Source organism: Oncorhynchus kisutch, unplaced genomic scaffold (assembly GCF_002021735.2).
Source record: "Oncorhynchus kisutch isolate 150728-3 unplaced genomic scaffold, Okis_V2 scaffold2456, whole genome shotgun sequence".
In the NCBI taxonomy this organism is placed as follows: Eukaryota; Metazoa; Chordata; class Actinopteri; order Salmoniformes; family Salmonidae; genus Oncorhynchus; species Oncorhynchus kisutch.
Genome location: NW_022264401.1, coordinates 18,742 through 28,238, shown reverse-complemented (window position 1 = coordinate 28,238; position 9,497 = coordinate 18,742). Strand labels below are relative to the sequence as shown.

The window sequence follows — 9,497 nt, the reverse complement described above, 5'->3', positions numbered from 1 at the left end:
GAGTGGTTAAACTACAGTGAGTATCAGTAGAGTGGTTAAACTACAGTGAGTATCAGTAGAGTGGTTAAACAACAGTGAGTATCAGTAGACTGGTTAAACAACAGTGAGTATCAGTAGAGTGGTTAAACAGTGAGTATCAGTAGAGTGGTTAAACAACAGTGAGTATCAGTAGAGTGGTTAAACAACAGTGAGTATCAGTAGAGTGGTTAAACAGTGAGTATCAGTAGAGTGGTTAAACAACAGTGAGTATCAGTAGAGTAGTTAAACAACAGAGTGGTTAAACTACAGTGAGTATCAGTAGAGTGGTTAAACTACAGTGAGTATCAGTAGAGTGGTTAAACAGTGAGTATCAGTAGAGTGGTTAAACAGTGAGTATCAGTAGAGTGGTTAAACAGCAGTGAGTATCAGTAGAGTGGTTAAACAGCAGTGAGTATCAGTAGAGTGGTTAAACAGTGAGTATCAGTAGAGTGGTTAAACAGTGAGTATCAGTAGAGTGGTTAAACAGTGAGTATCAGTAGAGTGGTTAAACAGTGAGTATCAGTAGAGTGGTTAAACAGTGAGTATCAGTAGAGTGGTTAAACAGTGAGTATCAGTAGAGTGGTTAAACAGTGAGTATCAGTAGAGTGGTTAAACAACAGTGAGTATCAGTAGAGTGGTTAAACAGTGAGTATCAGTAGAGTGGTTAAACAGTGAGTATCAGTAGAGTGGTTAAACAGTGAGTATCAGTAGAGTGGTTAAACAGTGAGTATCAGTAGAGTGGTTAAACTACAGTGAGTAGCAGTAGAGTGGTTAAACTACAGTGAGTATCAGTAGAGTGGTTAAACAGTGAGTATCAGTAGAGTGGTTAAACAGTGAGTATCAGTAGAGTGGTTAAACAGTGAGTATCAGTAGAGTGGTTAAACAGTGAGTATCAGTAGAGTGGTTAAACAGCAGTGAGTATCAGTAGAGTGGTTAAACAGTGAGTATCAGTAGAGTGGTTAAACAACAGTGAATATCAGTAGAGTGGTTAAACAGCAGTGAGTATCAGTAGAGTGGTTAAACAGTGAGTATCAGTAGAGTGGTTAAACAGTGAGTATCAGTAGAGTGGTTAAACAACAGTGAGTATCAGTAGAGTAGTTAAACAACAGAGTGGTTAAACTACAGTGAGTATCAGTAGAGTGGTTAAACTACAGTGAGTATCAGTAGAGTGGTTAAACTACAGTGAGTATCAGTAGAGTGGTTAAACTACAGTGAGTATCAGTAGAGTGGTTAAACTACAGTGAGTATCAGTAGAGTGGTTAAACTACAGTGAGTATCAGTAGAGTGGTTAAACAACAGTGAGTATCAGTAGACTGGTTAAACAATAGTGAGTATCAGTAGAGTGGTTAAACAGTGAGTATCAGTAGAGTGGTTAAACAACAGTGAGTATCAGTAGAGTGGTTAAACAGTGAGTATCAGTAGAGTGGTTAAACAACAGTGAGTATCAGTAGAGTAGTTAAACAACAGAGTGGTTAAACTACAGTGAGTATCAGTAGAGTGGTTAAACTACAGTGAGTATCAGTAGAGTGGTTAAACTACAGTGAGTATCAGTAGAGTGGTTAAACAACAGTGAGTATCAGTAGAGTAGTTAAACAACAGAGTGGTTAAACTACAGTGAGTATCAGTAGAGTGGTTAAACTACAGTGAGTATCAGTAGAGTGGTTAAACTACAGTGAGTATCAGTAGAGTGGTTAAACTACAGTGAGTATCAGTAGAGTGGTTAAACAGTGAGTATCAGTAGAGTGGTTAAACAGTGAGTATCAGTAGAGTGGTTAAACAGTGAGTATCAGTAGAGTGGTTAAACAACAGTTTGTATCAGTAGAGTGGTTAAACAGTGAGTATCAGTAGAGTGGTTAAACAGTGAGTATCAGTAGAGTGGTTAAACAACAGTTTGTATCAGTAGAGTGGTTAAACAACAGTTTGTATCAGTAGAGTGGTTAAACAACAGTGAGTATCAGTAGAGTGGTTAAACAGTGAGTATCAGTAGAGTGGTTAAACAACAGTGAGTATCAGTAGAGTGGTTAAACAACAGTGAGTATCAGTAGAGTGGTTAAACAGTGAGTATCAGTAGTGTGGTTAAACAGTGAGTATCAGTAGAGTGGTTAAACAACAGTGAGTATCAGTAGAGTGGTTAAACAACAGTTAGTATCAGTAGAGTGGTTAAACAACAGTGAGTATCAGTAGAGTGGTTAAACAACAGTGAGTATCAGTAGAGTGGTTAAACAGTGAGTATCAGTAGAGTGGTTAAACTACAGTGAGTATCAGTAGAGTGGTTAAACAGCTACTGTGGTTGAGTAAAGTTTGCCAACAACACTCCACTTGCCAACAAGATAAATAGACATGTAATGTACCACAGTGTGTCTGTTGTTGATTAAAGCATGTTAAAGTGCATGAATTGCCTGTATGTACAGGTATGTCTCTTCCAATACAACATATAAACACAACCTGCATTGTGAGTCGTGTGTTTGAGTAAAGCAGTTAAAGCGCATGCAGTACAACATGGAATCTTACCGCATTGTGTGTCTGTGTCTGTCCAACCAGGATGAGGAGGTTGGAGGAGATGATTGACAGGCAGAAGTTGATTAGGATGATGGACCGCTCAGACCGTATATATCTGGAATAACGGGAAGTACTGATCAACAATGAAAAATGACAATCAACACAACACCACAACAATCACCAATCAACATTCTTCCATTAATTAATACTAGGCCAGTACTACCAGGCCATTACTACCAGGACATTACTACCAGGCCACTACTACTAGGCAGCTACTACCAGGCCATTACTACCAGGCCATTACTACCAGGCCACTACTACTAGGCCCATTACTACTACGCCCTTACTACCAGGCAGCTACTACCAGGCCATTACTACCAGGCCATTACTACCAGGCCATTACTACCAGGCCACTACTACTAGGCCACTACTACTAGGCCACTACTACTAGGCCATTACTACTAAGCCACTACTACTAGGCCACTACTACTAGGCCACTACTACTAGGACATTACTACTAGGCCATTACTACTAGGCCTAAATAAAGGGATATTGGCACCAATTTGGTGACCAAGTCATGTGATAGTGTAGGATACTCACACGGATATGAATCAGAAATACACAAACAATGTTATGTATGTTTGTTATGTCTGTATATTAAGGATATTTAATGAATCATACAGGTTTACTATTAAAAGCTGGTTATTGCTGTATTATCATTCCCTGTTATGGCCATCCGTACGGCCAGTTAGCATATTGCATAGACATACAAATCAAATCAAATCAAATGATATTTGTCACATGTGCCGAATACAACAGGTGAAATGCTTACTTACAAGCCCTTCAATTTTTTTAATAAGAGTTAAGAAAAATATTGACTAAATAAACTAAAGTAAAAAATAAAAGAGCAACAATAAAATAAAATAGTGAGGCTATATACTACATGACCAGAAGTATGTGGACACCTGCTCGTTCAACATCTTATTCCAAATTCATGGGCATTAATATGTAGTTGGTCCCAGCTTTGCTGCTATAACAGCCTCCATTCTTATAGGAAGGCTTTCCACTAGATGTTGGAATTTTGCTCTGTGCAGGCCAGTCAAGTTCTTCCACACCGATCTCGACAAACCACTTCTGTATGGACCTCGCTTTGTGCACGGGCCCTTCCCCAAACTGTTGCCACAAAGTTGGAAGCATAGAATCATCTAGAATGTAATTTTATGCTGTAGTGTTAAGATTTTCCTTCACTGGAACTAAGGGACCGAGCCCGAACCATGAAAAACAGCCCCAGACCATTATTCCTCCTCCACCAAACTTTACAGTTGGCACTATGCATTGTGGCAGGAAGCATTCTCCTAGCATCCGCCAAACCCAGATGTGTCCATCAGACTGCCAGATGGTGAAGCTTGATTCATCACTCAAGAGAAAGCATTTCCACTGCTCCAGATTTTTACGCACTACGTGCTTCATCACTCATCAGTCCCATTCTTTGAGTTTGTGTGGCCTACCACTTTGCGGCTGAGCCGCTGTTGCTCCTAGACATTTCCACGTCACAATAACAGCACTTACAGTTGACTGGGGCAGCTCTAGCAGGGCAGAAATTTGACGAACTGACTTGGAAAAGTAGCATCCTATGACGGTGCCACTTTTTGAGTCACTGAGCTCTTCAGTAAGGCCATTCTACTGCCAATGTGTGTCTATGAAATTGCATGGCTGTGTGCTAGACATCTAGTCTAGCACACAGCCATGCTTATACACCTGTCAGCAACGTGTGTGGCTGAACTAGCCGAATCCACTAATTTGAGGTGGAGTCCACATACTTTTGTATATATAGTTTACATCAATTCATATATTCATATGAATATATATTCATATATTCATATTCACCATGTCAACATGGTTTTACAGTGTATACATCACTGGTTGTATTGTACTCACCTCCATAGAATAGCATAGACCACTAGCAACAGGATCAAGGCGAGACAGGACAGACCACAACCAATGATCAAAGTCACAGAGGGGACCGCTGAGTACTCCATGGTCTGTAGGAGACAGAGACAGAAGGAAGTAGATATTACACCTGCTTTGGTTGGTGCTACAGCTTCAGACACACGAATCAAAACACTTTTAATAGTTGCTTTGGGTGTTAAAATATCAGCCACAGGGCCTCCAGAGTTGTGCAGCGGTCTAAGGCACTGCACCGTATTGCATCGGGTTTCGATCCCAGGATGTGTCACTGCCGGCAGTGGCCGGGAAACCCATGAGGCGGCGCACAATTGGCCCAGCGTCGTCCGGGTTAGGGGAGGGTTTGGCCCAGCGTCGTCCGGGTTAGGGGAGGGTTTGGCCGGCCGGGATTTCCTTGTCCCATCACGATCTAGTGACTCCTTGTGGCAGGCCGGGCGCCTGCAAGATGACTTTGGTCGCCAGCTGGACAGTGTTTTCTCCGACACATTGGTGCGGCTGGCTTCCGGGTTAAGCGAGCAGTGTGTCAAGAAGCAGTGCGCCTTGGCAGGGTTGTGTTTTTTCGGGGGATGCATGGCTCTCGACCTTTGCCTCTCATGAGTCCGTAGGGGAGATGCAGCGATGGGACAAGACTAACTACCAATTGGATATCACGATAAAGGGGTAAAAGTACCAAAAAATTTACAAAATGATCAGCCACTGACTGGAAAATAGACCAATCAGTTGATGTTATTAAATCTTAAACCAGGAATAGAACTGCAGTCTTTCTTCATCCTGAGTTTGGTGATTAATGGCATCTAAAAAATCTGTTGCTTTCTTAACTAACCATTCATCTCAAGATCGTGATTGCAGTGTCTACTCTACGTCTGAAAAGAAAATAAAATCCCTAATAAAACGACCCATTCCCCATACATCTCTACTCTACAGTGTAATCATATTTCCCTGTATTAATCAGATATTCATGAATATTGAATCAAGAGAGAAAAAAAGAGGGTCCCTATTAAGAAAAGAGACCATTTTCACTGATTGACATTGAGGATGGTCTAAAAGAGACAGAGGCTATGTGACAGAATTACATAGAGACTCCACAGAATAGAGCATAGAATTACCACTAGTGTAAATTACTTCAGTAAAACTACTTGAAGGTACTATTTAAGTCATTTTTGGGGGGTATCTGTACTTTACTATTTATTTATTTTGACAACTTTTACTTTTACTTCACTACATTCCTAAAGAAATATGTACTTTTTACTCCATACATTTTCCCTGACACCCAAAGGTACTAGTTACATTTTGAATGCTTAGCAGGACAGGAGCATGGTCCAATCCACGTACTTATCAAGAGAACATCCCTGGACATCCCTACTGCCTCTGATCTGGCAGACTTACTAAACAGAGAACATCCCTGGTCATCCCTACTGCCTCTGATCTGGCAGACTTACTAAACAGAGAACATCCCTGGTCATCCCTACTGCCTCTGATCTGGAGGACTCACTAAACAGAGAACATCCCTGGTCATCCCTACTGCCTCTGATCTGGCAGACTTACTAAACAGAGAACATCCCTGGTCATCCCTACTGCCTCTGATCTGGCAGACTTACTAAACAGAGAACATCCCTGGTCATCCCTACTGCCTCTGATCTGGCAGACATACTAAACAGAGAACATCCCTGGTCATCCCTACTGCCTCTGTTCTGGCAGACTTACTAAACAGAGAACATCCCTGGTCATCCCTACTGCCTCTGTTCTGGCAGACTTACTAAACAGAGAACATCCCTGGTCATCCCTACTGCCTCTGATCTGGCAGACTTACTAAACAGAGAACATCCCTGGTCATCCCTACTGCCTCTGTTCTGGCAGACTTACTAAACAGAGAACATCCCTGGTCATCCCTACTGCCTCTGATCTGGCAGACTCACTAAACAGAGAACATCCCTGGTCATCCCTACTGCCTCTGTTCTGGCAGACTTACTAAACAGAGAACATCCCTGGTCATCCCTACTGCCTCTGATCTGGCAGACTTACTAAACAGAGAACATCCCTGGCCATCCCTACTGCCTCTGATCTGGCAGACTCACTAACAGAGAACATCCCTGGTCATCCCTACTGCCTCTGATCTGGCAGACTCACTAAACAGAGAACATCCCTGGCCATCCCTACTGCCTCTGATCTGGCAGACTCACTAAACAGAGAACATCCCTGGTCATCCCTACTGCCTCTGATCTGGCAGACTCACTAAACAGAGAACATCCCTGGTCATCCCTACTGCCTCTGATCTGGCAGACTTACTAAACAGAGAACATCCCTGGTCATCCCTACTGCCTCTGTTCTGGCAGACTTACTAAACAGAGAACATCCCTGGTCATCCCTACTGCCTCTGATCTGGCAGACTCACTAAACAGAGAACATCCCTGGTCATCCCTACTGCCTCTGATCTGGCAGACTTACTAAACAGAGAACATCCCTGGTCATCCCTACTGCCTCTGATCTGGCAGACTTACTAAACAGAGAACATCCCTGGTCATCCCTACTGCCTCTGATCTGGCAGACTCACTAAACAGAGAACATCCCTGGTCATCCCTACTGCCTCTGATCTGGCAGACTTACTAAACAGAGAACATCCTGGTCATCCCTACTGCCTCTGATCTGGCAGAGTCACTAAACAGAGAACATCCCTGTCATCCCTACTGCCTCTGATCTGGCAGACTTACTAAACAGAGAACATCCCTGGTCATCCCTACTGCCTCTGATCTGGCAGACTCACTAAACAGAGAACATCCCTGGTCATCCCTACTGCCTCTGATCTGGCAGACTTACTAAACAGAGAACATCCCTGGTCATCCCTACTGCCTCTGATCTGGCAGACTCACTAAACAGAGAACATCCCTGGTCATCCCTACTGCCTCTGATCTGGCAGACTCACTAAACAGAGAACATCCCTGGTCATCCCTACTGCCCTCTGATCTGGCAGACTCACTAAACAGAGAACATCCCTGGTCCTCCCTACTGCCTCTGATCTGGCAGACTTACTAAATACAAATGCTTTGTTTGTCAGTTCTATCTGCATGTTGTACCCCTGGCTATCTGTACATGTAAAAAACAAGAAAACTGTGCCATCTGGTTTCCTTAATATTAGCAATTTGAAATGATTTATACTTTTACTTTTGATACTTAAGTATATTTTAAAACCAAATACTTTTAGACTTTTCCTCAAGTAGTATTTGACTAGGTGACTTTCACTTTTACTTGAGTAATTCTATATTAAGGTATCTTTTACTCAAGTATGGCAATTGGGTACTTTTCCCACCACTGAGAATTACACACACACTCCATAGAATAGTGCTTAGAATTACATACAGAAGTCATTTATAAGATTGCAATGAGTAGGAGCCTCTCCTAACGTAATAAAGCTGACAATCTACCAATGCCAACCAAATAAGATCCATGTTTATTTAATCTACTGTTACTGCCTCTTAATTAACACCTTTCCCAGGATTCCACTTGATATAGGTTGTATCCCAAATGACACCCTATTCCCTATTTATTTACCTACTTTTGACCAGGGCCCATAGGGCTATGGTCAAAAGTTGTGCACTAAATAGGGAATAGGGTGCCATTTGGGATGCCGCCATAGCTTCTCTTTCCCAGCCCCCTCCCACAGACCACCAGTCATTGTGACATGGGCAGGGCAAGGCACTGAGTTATTAACCTGGTGCACTGCTGCTAGAGAGGAACACAATGCTATCATTCCCACAGATCACACTTTTCTCTATTCCAGTCACAACATTTGAGTAATGGTGGAACTGCTGAGCAACAGATCTGATTTCACACGTGACAGTCAGTCGTGAGGGCCCGATCCCTCATCCTTTTTTATTTTCCTCTTATAACATAATGTTGCAAATCACTGGCACTGTTAACTGTTACACAAATGAATAACAAACAGGAACGTAAGACTAGCTATTATTTGAAATAAAAAAACGGAATATGACATTAGAACTAGATCTAATTAGACCTAGTTCATTATGTGACGCTAATCTTTTGTAAGATAACATGACACTTCTCATTGAACTCCTTTATCTATACTTGTAATATTTGAATATGAATTGATGAGCAGAGCCAATACACAACCTGTAGGCTAAAGTCAGTCAACAACATGCACTGGCCTGTGTAACCACACACACACACACACACACACACACCAAAGCCAGTCAAGCTCACCAATGCAGAGCATTATCAAAATCATCTAGACAGCACATCCAGACTGAGATTCATCAAAAGAGACTCACCTTCACCTATAGGCTACACTAACTGAGATAAAGACCCCTGATTATGGGGAAACAACACATCGATTGAAATTCCAACCAAAGCAAAGCAATGAAGCACATTCTAGCACCCTCCTCTGCATTAATCCATAAATGAATAGAACAAAAATCCCACTACTTACTATTTCTCTTGGTTGCTGTGCCAAATGGCGAAGGTAGATACACGATCACATAAGCATTTTGTATGGGATGCATCGGTTAGTACGGTTTTACATCCTTTACTCGACCAGGTTCCCCAAGAATCGTTCCTGCAAGAAGAAGAGATGCGATCGTTTCATTAATTCCAGCGCTCTCTCACTTTCACAAGGATTGGACAAATCTGAACGAATGAAACCTTTAATAGTGTAACATTGAATCTGTTTTAACTAATAACGGAAATCTCAATGCGAATAGGGAAGTGGTATCAACACGCAAATTTCGCCAGGCTACAAAAAGCATTTAGCTCGACCGGGAGAAGGAAAAAAAAAGGTTGAGAGAGGGAGAGAGAGGGAGAGAAAGGAGGGGACGAAGGGAGCTGTCCAAACGTGGGTGGTTCTGATTGATTCAATTGCTCTATAGGCTGTTAAACGCAACAATTGCTTTCAAAAACCTTAGGCTACATATCCATTTTTCTGCGTTTTTCTAGACAAACTATCATCTTTACCGCTATGTCTTTAGGCGAGAGCCTATTGAGCGCGTCTGGGTTATCTTCCGGAA

The 9,497-nt window shown here is 42.2% G+C and overlaps 1 long non-coding RNA gene across 1 annotated transcript; it reads right to left on the bottom strand.

Annotated features, from left to right (window-relative positions):
* Positions 1–2,257: 2,257 nt before the first annotated feature.
* Positions 2,258–8,948, bottom strand: LOC116370091 (uncharacterized). The gene is made up of 3 exons (XR_004208707.1): positions 8,924–8,948; positions 4,456–4,559; positions 2,258–2,632 (listed from the first exon to the last, which is right to left on the bottom strand). It is a non-coding gene; the product is annotated as an uncharacterized LOC116370091 (long non-coding RNA).
* Between the last annotated feature and the right edge of the window lie 549 nt (positions 8,949–9,497).